Here is a 19,793-nt window from a genome sequence, read left to right on the forward strand (position 1 = left end):
GGGGCAAAGGACACCTAGACACCAGTCCCTAGCAGACACATCCCACCCCCTGTTCACAACCAGTGATTGGCATGGAACTAGGGTTCACAGAGTGGTGACTGAAAAATCTCACAATACAAAGAGAGGAACACATAACAAAGACTCACCAAACGTTTGACAGAAACCAAAACTGCCAGAAAAGCACCAAATTTCAGAACAGAAGTTATAAAGAAAGCAAAATAAAGTTGACAGAATGAAACATTTTTAAAAGCACAATGAATATCCCCTGAGGGATGGGAAGGGCTACTGAATCCATGAACCAAAATAAGACTGACACCAGAAGAATGATAAAGATCTTACAAGTGAAGGAAATACACCATGGCTAACCCGTTATCTGGGGATGAAAGAATAGAGTAACCTCATTAAAATTTTTCTTTATGCATTTCTATTTTTCTAAACTTCCTATACTGAATACATATGCCTTTGAGTACTGGAAAAGTTACTTTTTAAAATGTCTGGCGTGACGTGGGCGCTCAGTAAGATTTGGTAGACCCTGCCCCCCATATCAACCCTTGGCCCTATCCAGGCCGACCCATGATTCACTGCTCCCCAGTCACACAATCCACACCCCCAAACTCCCGGTCCTTGTGCACATAGCTGCCCTCCCAGAGTGCCTTTATCTCTCCTCCCCATTTACCCATATTTGCCTATTCTTCAAGGCCCACTCAAAGATTACTTGCATTAACAAAAGGTCCCTGAATCCCCCTCAACCCAAACTCCTAAGGGCACCTAATTCTCCAGGGTCATGGGACAGGTCTGGTTGAGCTGCCCTATGGGGTCATAGTGCTGACAACTTATCTGCCCTTTACCTTTCAGTGAGTCCAAGTCTGTTCTCCCAACTCTACTGCAGGATTCTTAAAGACACCAAGAGGCATGAGCCTTCTTTTTATATCCCCCTGTGCCCAAGAAAACCTGAGAAGCTTTCACAAGAACATGCTTACATGTCAGTTGAGTGAATGATGAATGAATTGCTCTTCCTGGTGGGAGTAGAAGAGGCAAACTATATTCTTCAAAAATGTCAATGTCATGGGGGCGCCTGGTTGGCTCAGTCGGTTAAGCATCCAACTCTTGATTTTGGCTCATGTCATGATCTCACAGTTCGTGAGTTTGAGCCCTGCATTGGGCTCTGCACTGACAGCACGGGGCCTGCTTGGGATTCTCTCTCTCCCTCTCTCTCAAAAATAAATAAACTTAAAAAAATTTTTTTGAAGTCAATGTCATGAAAGACAAAGAAAGACTAAAGAACTATTCTAGAGGCAAGGGGACTAAATGCAATATGAGATTCCAGAGTAGACCCTGTACTGAAGAGGGGGAAATGCTATAAAGGACATTGTTGGGTCAGTTGACAAAACTGGAATACTGCCAGCAGATTAGATAAAGTATTGTATCAATGTTCAATTTGCTGAAGGTTATATAAAACAATATCTTTATTCTTAGAAAACCCACACTGAAATGTTTACAAATAAAGGGCCCTCATGTAGGCAACTTAATCTTAAATTCCAAAAAAAAAAAATTTAGAGAGAGAAGGAACATAAATGATAAAAAAAAAAAAATGAGGCAAATGTTTAAAAAAGTGAATCTGGATAGAGTATATGGGTGTTTTGTACTATTCTGGCAACTTTTCTGTGGCTTTGAAATTACTTCCAAATAAAGAGCTTGGAGAAAAAAACAACAAAAGAGCCCCTTCCACTAGACAGGGTGTGGGGTAGGAGTGGAGCAGACATAGAGAGTAAATCCAGGGAGAACATCGGTCATCACATGTCTGCACTGGGCACAAATATAACCTTTTGGGTCTATTTTTATTACATATGGTTAATATTTTCTGGAGATTTTTTTTTTATTATTTTTTTTAACGTTTATTTATTTTTGAGACAGAGAGAAACAGAGAATGAACGGGGGAGGGTCAGAGAGAGAGGGAGACACAGAATCTGAAACAGGCTCCAGGCTCTGAGCACTCAGCACAGAGCCTGACGCGGGGCTCGAACTCACGGAGCGCGAGATCGTGACCTGAGCCGAAGTCGGACGCTCAACCGACTGAGCCACCCAGGCGCCCCTTTTCTGGAGATGTTTTGACATCACTTCTGTCCACAAGCCCACCATAATGAGTCAGGTTGTATTTGTTAAATCACAGCCTTCTAGGTGTTTCACGATATTTCATTCCCCTGCCCCATCACCACCAAATTTTGTAGCTAGTCCTATTCAGACTGCCTGACCTTAGGCCCTTAGGCCATATTCCTCCCTTTGGAGATCTCATGCAGGCTTTCTGGGGTGCATGTCCCATTTCCCACACCCCACCACCATCACCACCACTGGACTCCAGAGTAGACTTTGCTCCCACCACACACACACACACACACACACACACACACACACAGAGCCTCCCTCCCCAGGTGCCCTGTCATAGCTGGGTGTGGTCACCTTTAACACAGCCAGACAGCTGACCCAGTCTTTTTAAGCAGGCTCACTGCAGGCTACAGGGAATCAAGCAAACCATCACATTGTACAAATTCATTTATTAATTCAGAAATTAATATGATCTGATATGCATCTTTTATGGGCAGACTCCTCAATGCTATGTAGGTTGGAGTATGAAAGCTGAAACACCAGAGTGGGGCCAGTAGTTTTTAAAACATTGGAAATATACAATCTTGGAAATTCTACCAACACCAAACACCAGAAAACTAGTAATAATAGTAAATTACACTCTTACAGTGCTTTTTACTTAAATGAGCCCCTTCAAGTTCATCTCATTATTTATGCATTCATTCACACATTCATTAAACAATCACTCAGGATCTGTGTTGTGCCACCAGGGGCAGGCAAAGGCCACAGAGGTAAAGGCCCAACCCCGGCCACAGGAAGCTGCCATTCTACATGGCCCTGAATTGCCCAAGTGGCCTGTACACACGTGCTTAGGGTGCCAGCCATGATGGGGCGGTGAAGAAAACTATTTGAAAGGACAGAAAACGAGAGAGTCAAAGAGAAGTTATTGTGACTTTGGTGCACCAATAGATTTTGCTGTTTCTAAAAACATGATTCTATATGATGACTCTATACTAATTTATGTGTAATTATTTATAGGACCATAAGCCCATGAGTGCTAAGGGCCTCTAAAGGTCTTATTCCAGCCCAAACAGTAAGTAGAGATTGCAATCCTGAATGCCAACAAGGGTCAAGCAGCCAACTCAAATTAGTTAAGACTCAAGAGCTATTAAGAAAGCAGGACTGACAGGTGACTTTTTTGCATGGTTTTAACATATACTGAATTGTCTGGGAGTGCCATCACAGTGCAGTTAGAGGGGATACTATACTTTGTATTCTTTGAAATGTCACCAAGAGCAGTTGACCATCTGGGAAAATCACGTCAACCTCAGCAGCACCTCTCCTGGTATCTGAGTCACCCACACAACACACCTGGATCCTGTGGGTATTTGTGGCAGTTACATTCTCAGTGATTCTCTGCACAGGTTCAAGCATCTGACTTCTTCCTTCTGTTTTCTGTCTAGTACGTACTAGAATACATGACACTGTATTATAACTAACTTTTCCTTTATTTCTCTGTTATATTACAGTTAGGGCATTATATTGATTTGTTTAAAAAACATGTATATATGTGGGTCATATTATTTAGGAATTTTATTTAGGGTGATCAGAAGGCATTATAAATATTTGCTAGATAAAAAGGGGGCACCATTCCAGATCATGTGCCCTTAGAAGCAAGAGAAACTATAGTGCCAAGGGGAATCAAGGAGGAAACAGAATTAGGGTGGCTTCAAAAGATAAATCCCACAGAAGAAACTCAATCCCACAGTCTTAAAAAGACTGGGTCAGCTGTCTGGCTGTGTTAAAGGTGACCACACCCAGCTATGACAGGGCACCTGGGGAGGGAGGCTCTGTGTGTGTGTGTGTGTGTGTGTGTGTGTGTGTGGTGGGAGCAATGTCAGATATTGACATGAGGATCCTGAATGATGGGTATATAGACAATGTGGTCAACTGATGGGGCATAAGAAGAAAAGTATTCAATTGGGCACCTTTGGGAAATTTCATCTCCATATTTAATTTAAATTATACTATATCTCAGCATTTTCCAGCATAGTGACAATAGGTAAAAGACCACAAGTCATCCATAGGGGCCAGGGAAATGATAAATGGTTTAATGTCTGGAGGCAAAGATGTATTTAGAAGAAGTCAAAGAAATAGGTGCCAGGCTTGGTCTGGGGAATATCTTCTTTATATATACAAATATCTTCTTTATATATAAAAAAAAAAAAAAAAAAAATATATATATATATATATATATATATATATATATATATATATATATATATAGTATGTGCCATATATAGAATGGCACAGGAATATATATATATATATATATATATATATATATATATATTTTTTTTTTTTTTTTTTTTTTTTTTTAATGTCAGGTCAAAGCAGATGTAGGGATTTACAAGCATTTTGACTCTCACATGAGAAGGTGTATCACTTCCTAGAAGGAAGTAGAGGGACCAGGCTCACTTGGACTCCAAAGAAACATCCAGATGTAGGAAGTGCATTCAGGAACCAGTTTACAAGGGTCTCTGAGAGCTGATTCAGCCGACAGGGCATCAGATGTTGAAATGAGCTGCAAACGCCCAGTAGGTAGCTCCCACTTTGAGGACAAACCAGTTCATGCCAGAGTCAGGGAGGTGGGAAGAGGAAAGCATTCTTGGTTCAGGAGTCATGCAGGGTGTCTAAGTGAGGCAAGTGAGGCAAGAAAGGCCCTTGCCTCAGACACAAACTTCAATGTGGTGCCAACAACACTTACAAATCAAGATGAATGATCTCATAATGCAATATTTTTAAAAAATCAAATTGGTAAACAAAGGCACTGGCTGTCATGTTGGAATCAGGGCTGGGATTAGGGCAAGGCCAGAGGCAAAGGTAATGTGAGGTTCTCTGATGTCAGAAGAGTCTTGCATAACAAAGGCCAGTCCCACCCAGAATGCCAATAGCACCTCTGTGGACTAACACCAAACAGCATTACAATCCATTTTCCAAATTCAGAATTCAGCATCTTTTAGATTTTCTAAGAAGTAGCGTAGGACACAACCCATGCGTTACGTAATCCCCACAGCAGGGTCTGGGGCAGCACCCTCAAGTAAACACATAAACATTTTTGTGGCCACATCTATGAATAGTCACACTCTGCACAGCAGATAAGTCAGATCAGGTTTTGCCATTACAGGAGTTAAAGAAAAGTTTTTGGTTTTTGAATGTTTTGGATTTTCAAACTTCAGATAAAGGAGTGTGGGCCTTAATGGCATTACATTAGGTCTCTCAAAGATAAAAGGCAGCAGATTGGACCCAACCTTTTGTTAAAACTTGTGCAGAATAGAACACTGCAAAGTCCTCACTGGTGATCACACAGAAGAAGGTGATTTCTAAAAGTCAGTCAAACTCAGAGCAGACTTAACAGCAGCATTTCCCATCAGTCAACCAACTGATAGTAAATCCATTTTGTGTGTAAAACCCTGGGCAGAATCCTGGGAGGTAAAAAGACATACAAGACACAGTTCCAGCCCTCAAGAGCTTGAAAGATTAGTGGGGACAAGAAGGTAAACATAAATCAGGATACACTGAAAACTGAAGGGAGTTAATCCACACCCACAGTTTAAAAATGTCGAAACCATTAGTGGGTGGGAGGGGGGATGGGTTAAATGAGTGATGGGCACTAAGGAGAGCACCTGTGATGAGCACTGGGTGTTGTATTAAATGATGAGTCACTAAATTCCACACTTCAGAAGAGATTCATAAATATGGAGAACAAACTGAGGGTTACTGGAGGGGTTGTGGGAGAGGGGATGGGCTAAATGGGTAAGGGGCATTAAGGAATCTACTCCTGAAATCACTGTTGCACTATATGCTAACTAATTTGGATGTAAATTTTTTAAAAAATAAAAAATAAAATTAAAAAATAATAAAAAAATAAATTCCACACCCAAAACTAATGTTTCACCGTATGTTAACTAAGTGGAATTTAAACAAAAACTTGGAGAAAAAAAATGTTGAAACCAAGGTTCAGAGAGGTCTCAGGTCTCGCATAAGTTAGCAAAGTTAGCAACAGGCATTTCATGGCACAGATCAGAATCTGGGTTTGCTAACTGCCCTCCACTGCTCTTTGCCGAAAAGCACATAATAAACTGCCGATTTAGTGATGAAATTCCAAGAGGAGTAAAAGATCCCAGCTGAAGTGGTTTGGGTCAAATATACCTTTGCAGCAAAGATGAGGTCTGACTTTGAAAAAGGACTTTGATTTGGGGAGGCAGAAAAGCAGAGGGCCCTCTGGGCAGGGAAACAATATATGGGCAGGGTAGCCATGCAAGAGTATGAGCCTCCTGTAAAGGGCATAGAAGGAGCTATTGGGAAAGGGAAAGGGAAAGGCAGTGCATGGAGACCTTGAATGCCGGAATGAAGAATCTACGCTGATGCCCCTAAGGCATCCAACCGTTTGCTTTCCACCTCATGACTTGCCATGACTGCCCACCACCCTTGTGGGCAGACAGAGTAGAGTGGTTTAAAAGAGCATGCTCTGGGCTCAGATTCTTTCCATCTGAATCCTGGCTCTGATGCCAACTGTGTGACCTTGGACAAACTGTTAGACCTCTCTTTGTTCAGTTTACTCATTTGTAGGATAGAAATAATATAAGTGTCTCTCCCATGAGGGTTAAATGAAAGAGCACGTTTATGGTACTGAAAACAGTACCCTGCATTAGGAGTACTCAGTTAAGTGTTAGCTGTTGTTAACTATTTTTATTTAAGTTAAATTTTTAGTTTAATATGTACCGCAGCTGTATCCTGAGCAATAGTAGCCATGAAGTCACGGGCTTCTCATGACAGTTATGGTTTTGATGACACACATATATCAGGAGGTTGAATCTGAAGTCCTAATTAAGGCACTGAGGATAGCAGGTCTGACACTTCCAAGCCCGTGAGAGGGGCTTCAACAGGACGGCTCAGGAAGCTTGATGTCTGACCCTGCAACTAGGAGGGCATCTACCTGGCACAGGACCAGCATCTGATCACCACCTGAGGCACAGAAGGTGAGAGACACAGACTGGCCATTTGCTATCAGAGGAGCGAAGGCAGACGGCTGAGCTGGGGGTTCAGCCTGCATTCCCAGCTTCACTGCACCAAAGGCCACACGATTGCTTCTTCTGGCTAATGGGGCCACATGCAAGAGAAGGCTGGCACGAGACCAGAGCAGGTCTTGTCCAAGAGGGCCAGGTGGACAGACTGCAGGACCTTAGCTGGAAGAGGCTGGAGGCAAATCACTGGGTTTTAGGAGCTGAGGAAAGAACAATCATCTAGAATAGAAAGGAAAATTTGCTCTTTTCAAGACAACTGGAAGTGACTGATCCTAGCAAGTGGTGGGGGAGGAATCTCTGAGAAACCCATGAATGTGGCCATAAAGGAGAATCAGCACTACATACCTGCTCTGCCCAGGAAGCTGGAAGCCAGCAGACCACAGGCCTGGCCAAGTGAGCCCTTTCCTGTCCCTCCCAATCCAGTGACAAAGGACTGGACGTATGAACTACTGATCTGAGACTACGTTTTGTGACTTAAAGTGACCACAGGACCTTCTACTGCCCAAGAATGACCCAAAAAGTTATGGGGTCTGACTGAGTTTTCATCCCAAGGCCGGGAAAGAATGAATCCCACTGAATAAGCATAAAAGGACAGTGGAAGACAAAATAAAGTCACTTTGTAAGTACACCCCCGATGAGTCTTGTTTCTTTACACTCATTAGAAACATAGCTATTAAAATGAAATGTTTTGTCCCTATATCAACTGAAACATCAGTTTCTAATTAGTTTCTAACATCTCTCACATTCCCAGTGGTATGGTAACCAGCACTGGAAATAACTGGTATAAGGGCAGTAAGGAGTTAAGGGGGAAAGCAAGGCAGGCAGAGGCAGAACCTACCATTGGTTTGGTAGGTTCAGTGGGAACTCATTTGCTCCTCAACCTTGAATACGATTAAATGAAAATAGATGTTGTACCAATGGATAGCAGAATCCAAGGATCCTTGGACAAATGGCATTGTTCAATGGGAAATCAAGATGGCCCAATTCCATGAAGAAAAAAGCTGTGACTCCCTGAGTTCCTAAGCTGGGCTTCCAGGCAGAGTGAAGGCAGCAAAAGGAAGCATGTTCTCACTAACACTGAGTCACCTGGAAAGCATCAGCCAAAGTCCCCAGGTCCTGGAGGCTTAGTGGGGATCCTGGGTTGAAACAGGCCCTGGAGTCTGCCAAATCCAAGTGCAGAATGTGAAACATACACCAATACACAGCTTCCCTGCTGCCTTCACTTGGGAACAATTGGAGGATGAGGGGAGTGTGAAGTTTAAGTTTTAAGACAAGATAAAAGGGATGCTCCCCTCAGTTGAGGGGATGGTGTATACAGGGTGAAAAGATGCCACCTCTCAGCTGCCTGACTTAAATGGTCAAAGGAGCAATGACCTGACCCGTCCTGCTTTACAAGACGGGACATGCTCCTGCACTGACTTTGTCCCTTAATTTCCAAGTTGGCTTCTTTCTCCTTCAACTCCACCTCTGTTCTCCCAGCTCTGACTTCCTACAATTCCAGACCAGCTAAGTTATTTCTGAAGAAAGGACCAAATTATCCAGACTCTACTGGATCAGCCAGCTTTATTGCTGGAGGATATATTATAGAATCTCTCTTCCAACATTCTCACTTTACATATAAGGAAACTAAAAGCCAAAGCACTCACACCATGTGCCCAGAGTCACTGAGCTGAGAGAACCCAAATGCCTGGACCCTAGCATCATGCTCCATTATACACCATCATGCTAACTTTCAAAGAGAGGTAAGCTTACCTCCATGGGCCACCATCTCAACCTTCATTCCTCTTCCACAAACACCTCAAAATGATAGAAGAGTTTGAATTAACTTGCATGGGCGGGAGGGGGGGAGGGGGGTGCTGCCTGGGTGGCTCAATCAGTTAAGCATCTGACTTTTGATTTTGGCTCAGGTCATGATCTCACGGTTTGTGAGATCAAGCGCTGCACTGGGCTCCACGCTGACCGTGTGGCGCATGCTTGGGATTCTCTTTCTTCCCTCTCTCTCCACCCCTCCCCAACTCTCTCTCTCTTTTTCAAAAATAAATACATAAACTTAAAAAAATTAACTTGCCTAGAACAAACAAGGATGAAAATGAGGAGAACCACCTCAATGAACTAGCTGGTCACTTTGAAAGGAGTAATCAGTGGCCACAAATACTTTCTCGGAAGAACAGGATAGTCCAATGCTTGGTACGCTTTGAAGAGTATACCTGGGACCTCAGAGTCATAATCAGGTCTCCACAGCTGGACTATAATGATGAGCAGAGGAAGGTCCAGAAACCAGGTTGGAGGATGCGATCTGGAGTCGAGCATCTGCAAAGGTACGCTATTATGACTAGTGGCAGTAGGGTGACAGAAAATGCTGCCCAGAGAGTCTGTTAAGCGAGAGAACAATTTTGGCATCAAAATGAAATGGGGTTTATGAGATATATTCTTATGCCAAGCAGAAAGTCTGTTCCCCTTATAGTAACTCCCAGGCCATCTGGTCTACTTCCTCAGTGCAGGGTACCAACATCTCTCTCCTTCCTGAACATTCACTGGGATGTTGTTTTTCAAATAAGAATCTACTTCCATCTCCTTTTAACTAGCTGTGTTTACTCCACATCAGCTCTCCTTCTTATGTCTAACACTATCTCCACATTCACCTTCTCCTCAACATTTGTTCCATCCTTTGATCCAAAGTTATAGAACGCAATAGAATCAGACTGATCTCAGTTCAGATCCCAGTTTGGACACTTGTTAGCTGTGTGACACGTGCAATCACTTTATCTTTCAGAGCCACAGTTTTTCCAGCTGTAAAATGAAGATAATTAATAGTAGCTATCTCAATGCTGTGAGAAAAACAGAACTTATGTCAAGTGCTTAGCCCAAGGCCTGGCATATAGTAAGTATGGTGGCTGACACTGTTATCGTTCTTGTGACCACTGAAGCCAGCTGAAGCTCCATTTGTGGAATTAAGGCTCAAAGGGCTGCAATTGGCTGTCCAAGCTCACACAAGTGAGCCAGGGAGGGATCCAAAATTCCCTGATTCTGGAAGCCTTTGCCAATCATCAGCTCCTGCACAAACGACATCATTGCCCAATGACCTAGAAATCTGAGTATCTGATCACATCCAAGTACCACAGCTGATGATTTAACAAGCACTCACCATGTGCTAGAAAACGGATCAGGCTCTATGAAAGCCTCAAGGCATCTATAGGTCAGCATAAGAAAGCCATCTCCTTGTTTGTAACAGGTAAAAACACAATTACAACACAAAAATCTGAAGCTGCTCCTGGTGTTACCCAGTGCCGACAATATTGCTCGTCCATGTTTAAGAGGGTAGTTGAAAGTAAGACCGATGCCCTGGATACCTTACCCCTGGCTTTGGAAAGGCCTCTTTGGGAATGAGAGGGAGGGGGAACCTACAGACTAGAATGGGGTCTGGCCAAGGCAAGCTATAGAAAAAGAAGATAGGGGTCGACAATAGGCTAAAAATAGGTCCCTGCCATTGCTCCAAAGAACAGCGATTATTGTCTCTAAGGTGGGCTTCTTGCTGCACCAGGGCCTGTCCCTCCATTGACCGTGCAAGCACTGAAACCGTGGAGCCCAGGAAGCACATTTTATCTTGAAGCATGAATCACCCTTCAGAAGTCCAGAAAAGAATCCTCTCTTTGTGGCTCTTCAATCTCCTTCTTGGCTGGCATCCCTAGATCCTCAGGGCTGGTATCAAGGCCTTATGAAAATTCAGGGCGAGTGACCTTTCTGATGGAAACAGACCATTCCAGAAACTCATGTGACGGGTTGCCTCTTAAAAACTGAAAAGAAACAATGAATGAACAAACCAGCTAGAAAGCATTCACCATTCAAGTCCAACTGCGGAAGCAGTCAGAAATGGCTAATCCAGTGTGTTCTGAATGCGGGGCTCCCAAAGTAGAAAGGAATGGCAGCAAGTGCTCTCAGATTATGCCTCCTGATCTATTAGATCTCCCTACATTAGGTTAGGATTTGACAATGCGAGTCTTATTTTTTTAAACTGTTGTACTTCTAAAGGATGGAGCAGCAGGAAGGAGCATTCTGAGACCTAAGTCTTGTCCATGTAGACTGTTGGCCCTAATTTCAAGGATGCTGTCGCTTCTACAGTACCAGTCACACTAGAGCCAAGAGCCCGGAAAGGATATCAAACCCTCTGTTGGGGAGCCAGCAGAGTAAAGGATAATGGGGAGCTGGATGTTCAGAAATTGGCAATAGCTTTGGTTACTCCTCAGATTGCCAGACAGGACTGTGACTGACCCCAAAGATAGAAGCACCAACATCAGAGGAGGGTAGAGAGCTACCTTTCAGAGCCATCCTTTGAAGGAGCAGGGGACCAATACCACTCTGTGACCTCAACCCCACGAAATTTATATATAGGAGGATTGATGTTAAAATGAACATTGAGGACAGCCTTAGGGTGGAGGAGAGTGGGAGCCCACACCTGCAGGAGGGGTGTGAGCACAGGGAAGGGAGCAGGCCCTCCTTTTCATCTCGGGATGAGATATTACTTATTCAGCTTCAGCTCTATCTATGGATGTGAGTTGCAGGGGTAAAAGCCACTTCCTTTTCCTTAAATCACAGCAGCATGGAGCATCCCACAGTGCAAAGTCTGAAGCACATGCACATCTAAAACCAAACACATGGGCACCCAAACTTCATCTTCATCTCATAATGAAAAAATATAAAGTAATTAGGGTCTCCTCTAGTACCTGAGCCTAAAACACCATTAGATCCCAGGAAAGGAAAACTCGCCCAACACAGACATTCACACACAGCCACTGTGCTCTCAGTGTGACTCAGTTTTCCTCAAGGGAAACCATAACCAAAAGTGTTGCCTCCTAGCCCTTTCCCAGAAATCCACTCCCACTTTACTTTTAAAATACAACGTCTCTGGTTTCTGAGAGGTGGTGGTGGAGAAGGCCTGGCCAGAAAGGCTGTATTTCTTCCTGTTCGGAACAGCAGAATCCCTTCTGACGTTCCCTCCTTAGCCAGGTGTTACCACAAAGGGAGCTGAGAGTTTGCCAAGTCAGAAATCACCACACCTTAAAAGGAATGTGCTTGCAATGAAAGAAAAAAAACAGAAAGAAAGAAAAGAAAAAGAAAACCCAAACCGCCCTTATCTATAAATTGGGAGTGAGGGGAGGAGCTAGGAGGAAAGTAAAGGGATATAAATTTGAAAATGGCCAGGCTGTGCAAGGGTTAGATTTCCCTTCCCTCGAGGACAGCCAGATCTGATACGGTCTCTGATAAGACCAAACGGCTTCGCCTTACCGCCCGTACCCAGGTCTCAACTTATAACATCAGAGTCCCCAACATCATTGGAGATCCTTCTCAGAGCTTAGAAGGGGACTTCCACTGACGTCCAGGCTAGACACTGTCTAACCAGGAAAAATCCTACTAGGAAGGAGCTCGAAGATACCTGGAAAGCAGAGACAGACAGAAAAACACTTGCGGCCTGTGTGCTTCTGATTAAAAACTACACTTTTAAAACCAACGCTGAGCTTTGTCCATCACAAAAGCTGTAATTTAGCCCTTTCCTGCAAAATAACACCTTTCCCTTTAGAAATAATATATAAGTCTGATACAAATGAAATAAACACAGTATAAGTTTCCCTAATTCATTTAGCATCTTTCAAGGACCCAAGGCTCTTAAATCACTTTACAAATTGTAAAACTTCATACCTCATCGCCTTAAGAGAGGGAGTCAGGGGAGTATCATTTTCCCATCTTACTGTCAGTACATCTGAGGAACACCATGGAAAAGCCCTTCTCTCACCACTGGGGGTGGGGAGGTCAGGCCTCCATATCATTACTCTCAGCTCTGAACAAATAGCTTGGGATAAACCCAGTAGGGGGCTAAGCAATAATCAACCCTGCCCATTTAGAGAAGAAAGGTCCCTACAAGTGGGCCGGTGGTGTTCTCTGGTCTAGCACCTGTACCTGACTTCAGCCATAACTTCCAGGGCCACAGATCTATGGTTCAGAGGACTTCATTTTCTCCTGCTACCCCTTACTGGTCTTGCAACCTCCCTTACTCCAGTGCCTTTGAGTGGCCAAAGTCAACACTAAATCAGCTCGTCATCTGGCCTCCAAGGACCTGTTGTCTCCCAGTTACCCATCTCTCTCCCCAAATACCAAGCCTTGGGGTGGAAGGCCAAACCTCATCCCAGCCCACCCCTCCACGTCTCTAGAGTAACACGGCCCACCCTGACCCAAATACTTGTATCATTAGCCCATTTACAGGAGCAAGCAAGAGTCACCCAACAGTCCAGCCCCCACCCTCACCCCCACCCCCCAGTGCCTTCTGTCTCCACAGGCAAGCAGATGTAGCACTGCCTTGCAACCAGGGGGAAAATTCGACTCTCAAAGGTCTGTCCTTTCTAAGAGGAAGAAAGGCAAGGGGCAGTCCTGTCACACATGGAAGCCAGTGGTCATATGCAAACCAGCATGGGGCTGGAGACACCTCATTCCTTGAGACACAAGGTCAGGGACCAGGGATCTGGATCCTGGCCCATTTGTTCTACAGAGAGAAACACAGTATACCACCCTCAGGGGAAGCCATTCAGCCCTCACCTTCACCCCTCTTCCTGGTTATAGCAAAGAGGGAAACCCAGGCCTCCTGATGATCAAAGTCTGAAGACCATTGTTAACAGCCCATTTGTTAGTAGGTGCTCAAAACACATGAGAATTGGCAAGCAGAGCCCCCAAGGTTACATTGGCACGGCTCTCTGGGGCCCTGTTCTCTCTCTCCAGGGAGGGTTTGAAGCAGTATCAGAACAACCTGCCACCCTAAACTCTGTACCTGAGGCAACTACACATATCTCCGAGGAAACCTCGGAAAAAGTCCCAGGAAGGAAGGAAAGGGGGTCAGCTTCTGACTGGGCACAGAAAGAGGGAAAAGAAGACACCTGGGAAAGAGGCCAATGTCTCCCTGCCCTTGCCATGAACAGGGCTGTAATGGTCCCCATCTCAATCCTGCATTTCCCACCAAGGACTGGAAATCAGAAAGGGCAAACGGAGAGCTGGCGGCCAGGGGGCTGGGCTGGGGGCCCCAGGGCACTGACTCGGAGAAGGGAGGACACCTAGGTGTGCAGTCCACCATCACCCAGTTTTTCCATTCACCCCCGGGAGGAGGCGGCAGGGTTATCTAGGCACGGTTCCATCCCTTTCAGCAAAGTCCTTAGCCTCAGATTCAGGAGGGTCGGTGTTTCCCACTCCTATGCCCTGGCTTCCTAGCTTCCACTCAAACTGGCGCCCCCTCTGCACTCCCGAGGCGGCCTCGGAGGTGCTCTCCTCCCGGAGGAAGGGGGATATCAACCTTCCGGGGCCAGACATCCCCGGCTGCCTCCTTCCCCTCGCACATCCCCGATACCCCTTTGTTTCAGGCGGGGAAAGTTGCCAACGTGCACCCCTTCCCCAACACGCCCCCTTGTGCGCCCATCCCCCGCAGGGAATCCAAGCCCGGGCGCACCTTCCGATCTGCGGCTCGCTCTCGAGCCGGGGCAGACGCTTCGAAACCGAAAGCAAAGAGGAAGCAGGATCCGGCAGCACCCCCAGCCCGGTCGCCCGGTCTTCCCATCACCGCACCATCCCCGGGCCCCCCGCACTCGGCGCTGGAGCCCCGCGCGGCCACCTCAACGGGCGGCAGAAAGGCCTCTCCGCGGGCTTCGGGGGCACCTACCGGTGCGGGGCCGAAGCTGCGGGCAAGGGCAGGGCAGGGCCGGCCGCCCGCCGGGTGCAGGTGCGGCCAGGAGCGCCGTCTCCCGGGCTCGCTCCCGCTCCTCCTCCCGCGCCGGGACTCGGGGCGCTCTCCTGCGCCGCCGCTCCCCGCCCCCACGCCCGGAGCTCGGGCTCCCCCCGCGTCGAGTTGCCGGCGGTGCCTCCCCCACGCCGCCGGCCCTTCCGCGCCGCGCCTACTCCCGCATTGTATGCCGGCGCCCGCCGTAGCGGCGCGGGGCCCGGGGGGCTGCAGCCGCCGCTGCCCGGGCCGAACGGAGCCCCCGGCGGCGGCGGCGGCGGCGGCGGCGGCACTCACCCATAGTACGGATGCTGTGCAAACTGCACATGCTCGCGTCTGACAGGCGCGCTGCCTCCGGCCCCGCTTAACTCCTTGCTCGCCTGTTAGCCCGCTGGGTCCGCTGCCCCGCCGACCCCGCCGCCTCCCGCAGCCAGGAGTCGGCCGCACCCTGGGCGCCTGGAAGCGCGCCATCGGCCGAGGCCGTGGCGCAGGTGGCTGCAGTGCAGAGCTGCTCGGCCCTCCCGGCCCCTGCCACCCCGCCTGCATCCGAGGTGTCCACAGGAGTCCGGCGGAGAGGACTAACTGGGGACCCTCACCTCCTAGCCTGTAGGAGTTGTGGGGACGGCGCGTGCGACACCCCCTGTGGGGATCCTGCAGGTCTTGGCCACCTGGGCGCCACGGACCACGTGGTGTTGCAGACCTACTCTGTGTTGGCATTGTGCTGCGCGCTATCCATTCGTTGAATCAGCCCTGCAAGGTCATTTTTATCATCCCCATTCTCAAGATGAAGAAACTGAGGCCTGTGGAAATTAAGGAATTTGCCTAAGGCAGGGCCGGAAGTTCCAAGACCCACAATTTGATCTATACTGAAAAGATTAAACACAGGATGTTCTTTCTGAGGTCACTCTAGATTCTTCTCTTGGACGGTGGAAAATAATGGATGTCATCTGGAAAGCCTGGAGATTCTGGATATGGATCTTGGGAAGTGGGTGAGAGGGCCCTGATGTGAGACAGGCCCTTCAGACAGGTCCCAGGTCCCGCAGAAAGACTGAGCAGGAGTAGGAATGTAATTGAACCCCTATGCCAACTCCAAGCCTCAGTTCTGGCACTGGGTATGGCAGCCAAGAGGAAAGGACATTTAAAAAAATTTATAGGTAATGCCCCCTGGAGCTGTCCTTTTGTAAACAGTCTATCCTAAGGGGGCCAGTGTCTTTTTCTCATACTCACACAGACCTTAGGTGTGCCTAGGCCTGATCTCTCCTAGCCTTCCTAACCCTGTTTTCCCACCTGCCACAGTGACGAGAGTTCTCCCAGGCCCAGGGCAGCAATGAGTCTTGGAAGAAAAGGAAACTGAGGTGCATCCAGTGGACTTGCCACATCCTGGGTGAGAAGCTGGGTTGCTTTCTTACTATCTGAACCTAATCTGATCCTATTCTCCTAATTGCCTAATGAGGCCATTGCTTCACCAACTTCCTGTCCCTGGCCAGGATATTCAAAGATCAACAAAGGTGCGTCCAACTAGGGGTGGGCAGTATGGACAAGGAGTTCTAAGGCCATCCCATACACACCTAGTTCTTGGGCTGGCTGAGTCATACTTTGCAGAAGGAAAGCACTGGGGTTCGATGAGGCAGAAAGAGTTATATTGGATTTCTCAAGCCATGTGTTGCCAGTAGCAAGAGCTCTTGACTTCCCAAAGTTAGTTTCCTCCTTCATAAGTATGTTGTGATGACCCAGTGAGATAGTGCATGTACTGTCCTCAGTATGCAGTGGACCTTTGATAACAGGAAAGTGTTTTCTGAAGGGGGGAGGGGGTAAGGCAGGGAGTGGGGAGAAGGGATCAGGGCTACAGCAAGCCATGTAGGCTGTCCCTGGAACACTATCAGAGAGGCAAGAGACAGCCCCCTCTCAGGAACACCTTGGCAAGAAGTGGCTTCAGTTAGTCTGACAGCAAAGCTTACCTACTGAAGAGGGACCTTCCCTGTGCCCTCTTGCCTCCGAAGCCTAGTTCTCCCGCTCTGCTTCTCAATCTGTGTCTGATAGTTGACTCAGTTCCCTCCCTGACTCTGGGAGGCAGCATTGCACAAGAAAGCATGATGGGCTGTTAAGGCAGAAGATCTGAATTCCGGGTGACTTACCCATTTAGCACAGTATGTGCAGTGCCTTGTGCCCATAATGTTTTAGGGCTCACAAAAATGTTTACATTTCTTTTAAAATCAGGGACAAAAAATAAACTTTGAGATCAAAGAAAATGCTTTCATATATAATATCAATATTTTAATTTTTAGTGTGGAAGCCATAGTATGCAGAAGCCACAGTCCAGTTACAGAATCAAAAAGAAGGGAGGGAAAGGAACTAAGGCACAAGACTTGGCATTAGCCAGTCTCTGCTTTGTCCAGCTCTCCCATAGATTTAACTGAATGATCTGGGTTTTCCTCATTCCTAAATTAGGAATCATTGCTTCCTAACAAAAATTCATATAATGCCTTACAGTTAACATATCTTTTTCTTTGGTTAAGGCAGCTATTTTAACCCCCATTTTATAAATGAGGAAACCAAGGCTCAAAGAGATTGTATGGTTTGGTCAAGGCCATATTGCTAGTAAAGGCAGAATGCAGGTCAAACTCAGGTCTTCTGACACTCCATCCAGGGTCTCATACGTCTGCACCTAGAAAATGTCAAATAAAATGAGGTACGTACGGGGCAGAGCAATCAGCTCTGGAAGCAGACCTAAAAATAGCATCTGTGGCAATGAGTGGGTCCCCTGGTTTTTCACCCAAGAATGCTGAGACATACAAACATACATAGTGTTGTGGGAATGAATGGGGAGGTGACCCCCAGGTGAAGGTGGGCACAGTAATAGTAATTCTAGTGATTCAAGTACAGATTCACGGAGGAGAGCCATGGGACAGAGCAAACCCTGCTGCACTAACACACGGCAAAGGATGCCAGCCTCTCCTTTGCCTTCTTGTCTTATCAAAGCAAGCTGGATTGGAGTCCGGACTCCACATCCTAGCCAGATATCTTAAGTCTACTTATTTAACCTTTTCTGAGGCTATAAAATAGCCATCTACAAAATAGAAATGGCAATATTACCCAAACCCATGGCTGTTGTAAGCTTAAGTAAGATAATTCAGGTATTTAGCATATCGTCAGGCACATATACATAGTTAAAAGTCTCTGCCACAGTAGGCAGCTAATAGTAATTCTCTGCACATCTCTCTCTGACCATGAAGTAGGGAAAAAGAGAGTCTTTCAAGTGTCTTTGTAGTCTCTAAAGTGACTTGATAATGTTAGGTTCTCAGTCATCTTTTCTGAAAGACAAAAACTTCTCTGCCCTTCTACTAAGCAAACCATCCATAAAGTGGTTGCTCTTGTCCACTATAAGTAATTTCCTTGATGACTTTCAAGGGGAACCAGAAAGGCTCCTGCATACTTGTTAGAGAGACTTGGTTCCCTGGGGGATGCCCTCTGACCACAAGTCAGGAGAGATGTGGCTCAAGAGGGTGATTTCAGTGGGGGGACTGGGCCCACAGCCAGATCAGGAAGGACCTGGGAGGGAGCCTAGTGTAGAAATTGGAGGCCAATCCATCCCGGAGGCTGGGATAAGAAAAAGATAAGTGAAGTAGGAGCAGAGGAAGCATCAAAGTCAAAAGCAATTTCAGGTTTGGAATTATTTGGACCAGCTTTACAGGAAAGCAAGCTGGGTGAGAGACAACTGGAGGAAACTGAGGCCATCAATCCTCCCTAACAAACATACAGAAGTCTTTCAGAAAAGTTCTCATCTCAGAAAATACAGTCTTGGCAGTAAGAGAGGAGGTCAAAACAAACATCTGGGGGTTGATAACAGGGGAGTCTCTTTGTAACAGTCCCTTCTGGAAGTAGGAAGGAAAGAGTCATAAAGAGACTAAAGAGTGGGAACCTGCATCATTTAGGATTCTTTGGCTGCAAGCAACAGAAACCGACTTTAGCTATCTTAAGTCTAAAAGGAATTTCTTGGAAGGATATGCTCAGATGATACACAGATTTGAAGACTCAGAACAGAGACTCAGAACAGGCTCGAATCAGAACAGCTTTGGGAGCCCAGGTAATAGGAAGTAATTGAGAATCTTCTCAGGGTTCTGCCCCTAAACACTGGACTTCACTTTTTTTTTTTATCACTTCTGCTCAAGTGTTAGAGCCACACTTACCTAAGTTGAGTCATGCATCCACCTCTTGGCCAGGGGTGGGCCAGCAGGATACTCTGACATAGCTCTAACAGCACCCCACATCATGACTGAGAGGTAAGCAGTGAGAGAGAAATGACAGTGCTGTTCTCCAGAGGAGGAGAAAGGCTGCTGTGCAGCCCCATACAGTAAATGTCCATGCCATGGGGGAAGCAGGCAGCACAAGGAATTTACACCTGACTCAGTGTCCCTGTAGGGTTCTTGGCTGTGAAAGAAGGTGAAGAGAGAAACACGTCAGCCCCAAGAAAGTAGCAGGAAGCTCTGAAAGTACCAGGACAGGAAGGCATATGTTACTGAATAAAATCCTTGCCCATGCTGGGGTTGGTATAGAGGTGGAAACAGGCAGGTGTTTTATGGATTTGCCCAACTCTGAGCTCTGCTCAGGAGTGGGTAAACTGTGATAAGGGAATCAAGTGCAAAAGGTTGTTATGGGTGTCCTTGAATGTTTACAAAATGCCTCTGAAGGGGGGAAAGGGGTACCAGTAGCAAGGCGAAGAGGCATTAAACCCCAGGGAAATGGTCAAATTGACTGCAGGTTTATCAGAAGTTTTGCTATCCATATGTCTGTGTGGGAAAGGGGTATGAACTTTCACAGAGCTCTCAAAATAACGGGCGTATTCTTACTTTGGGGATATTTAAAAGTCGTGTCCT

General features: G+C 46.4%; 1 protein-coding gene across 5 annotated transcripts in view; it reads right to left on the minus strand.

Annotated features, from left to right (window-relative positions):
- Positions 1–15,307, minus strand: part of TMEM229B (transmembrane protein 229B) — a 38,854-nt gene extending 23,547 nt beyond the window's left edge. For 2 of the 5 annotated variants that reach the window (XM_042943561.1, XM_042943567.1), the window contains exon 1: positions 14,863–14,970. The gene's annotated coding sequence lies outside the window, so the exon portion shown is untranslated. The other 3 variants (XM_042943563.1, XM_042943565.1, XM_042943564.1) reach the window with 3 other exon arrangements.
- Between the last annotated feature and the right edge of the window lie 4,486 nt (positions 15,308–19,793).

Source organism: Panthera leo, chromosome B3, assembly GCF_018350215.1.
Source record: "Panthera leo isolate Ple1 chromosome B3, P.leo_Ple1_pat1.1, whole genome shotgun sequence".
Taxonomy (NCBI): Eukaryota; Metazoa; Chordata; class Mammalia; order Carnivora; family Felidae; genus Panthera; species Panthera leo.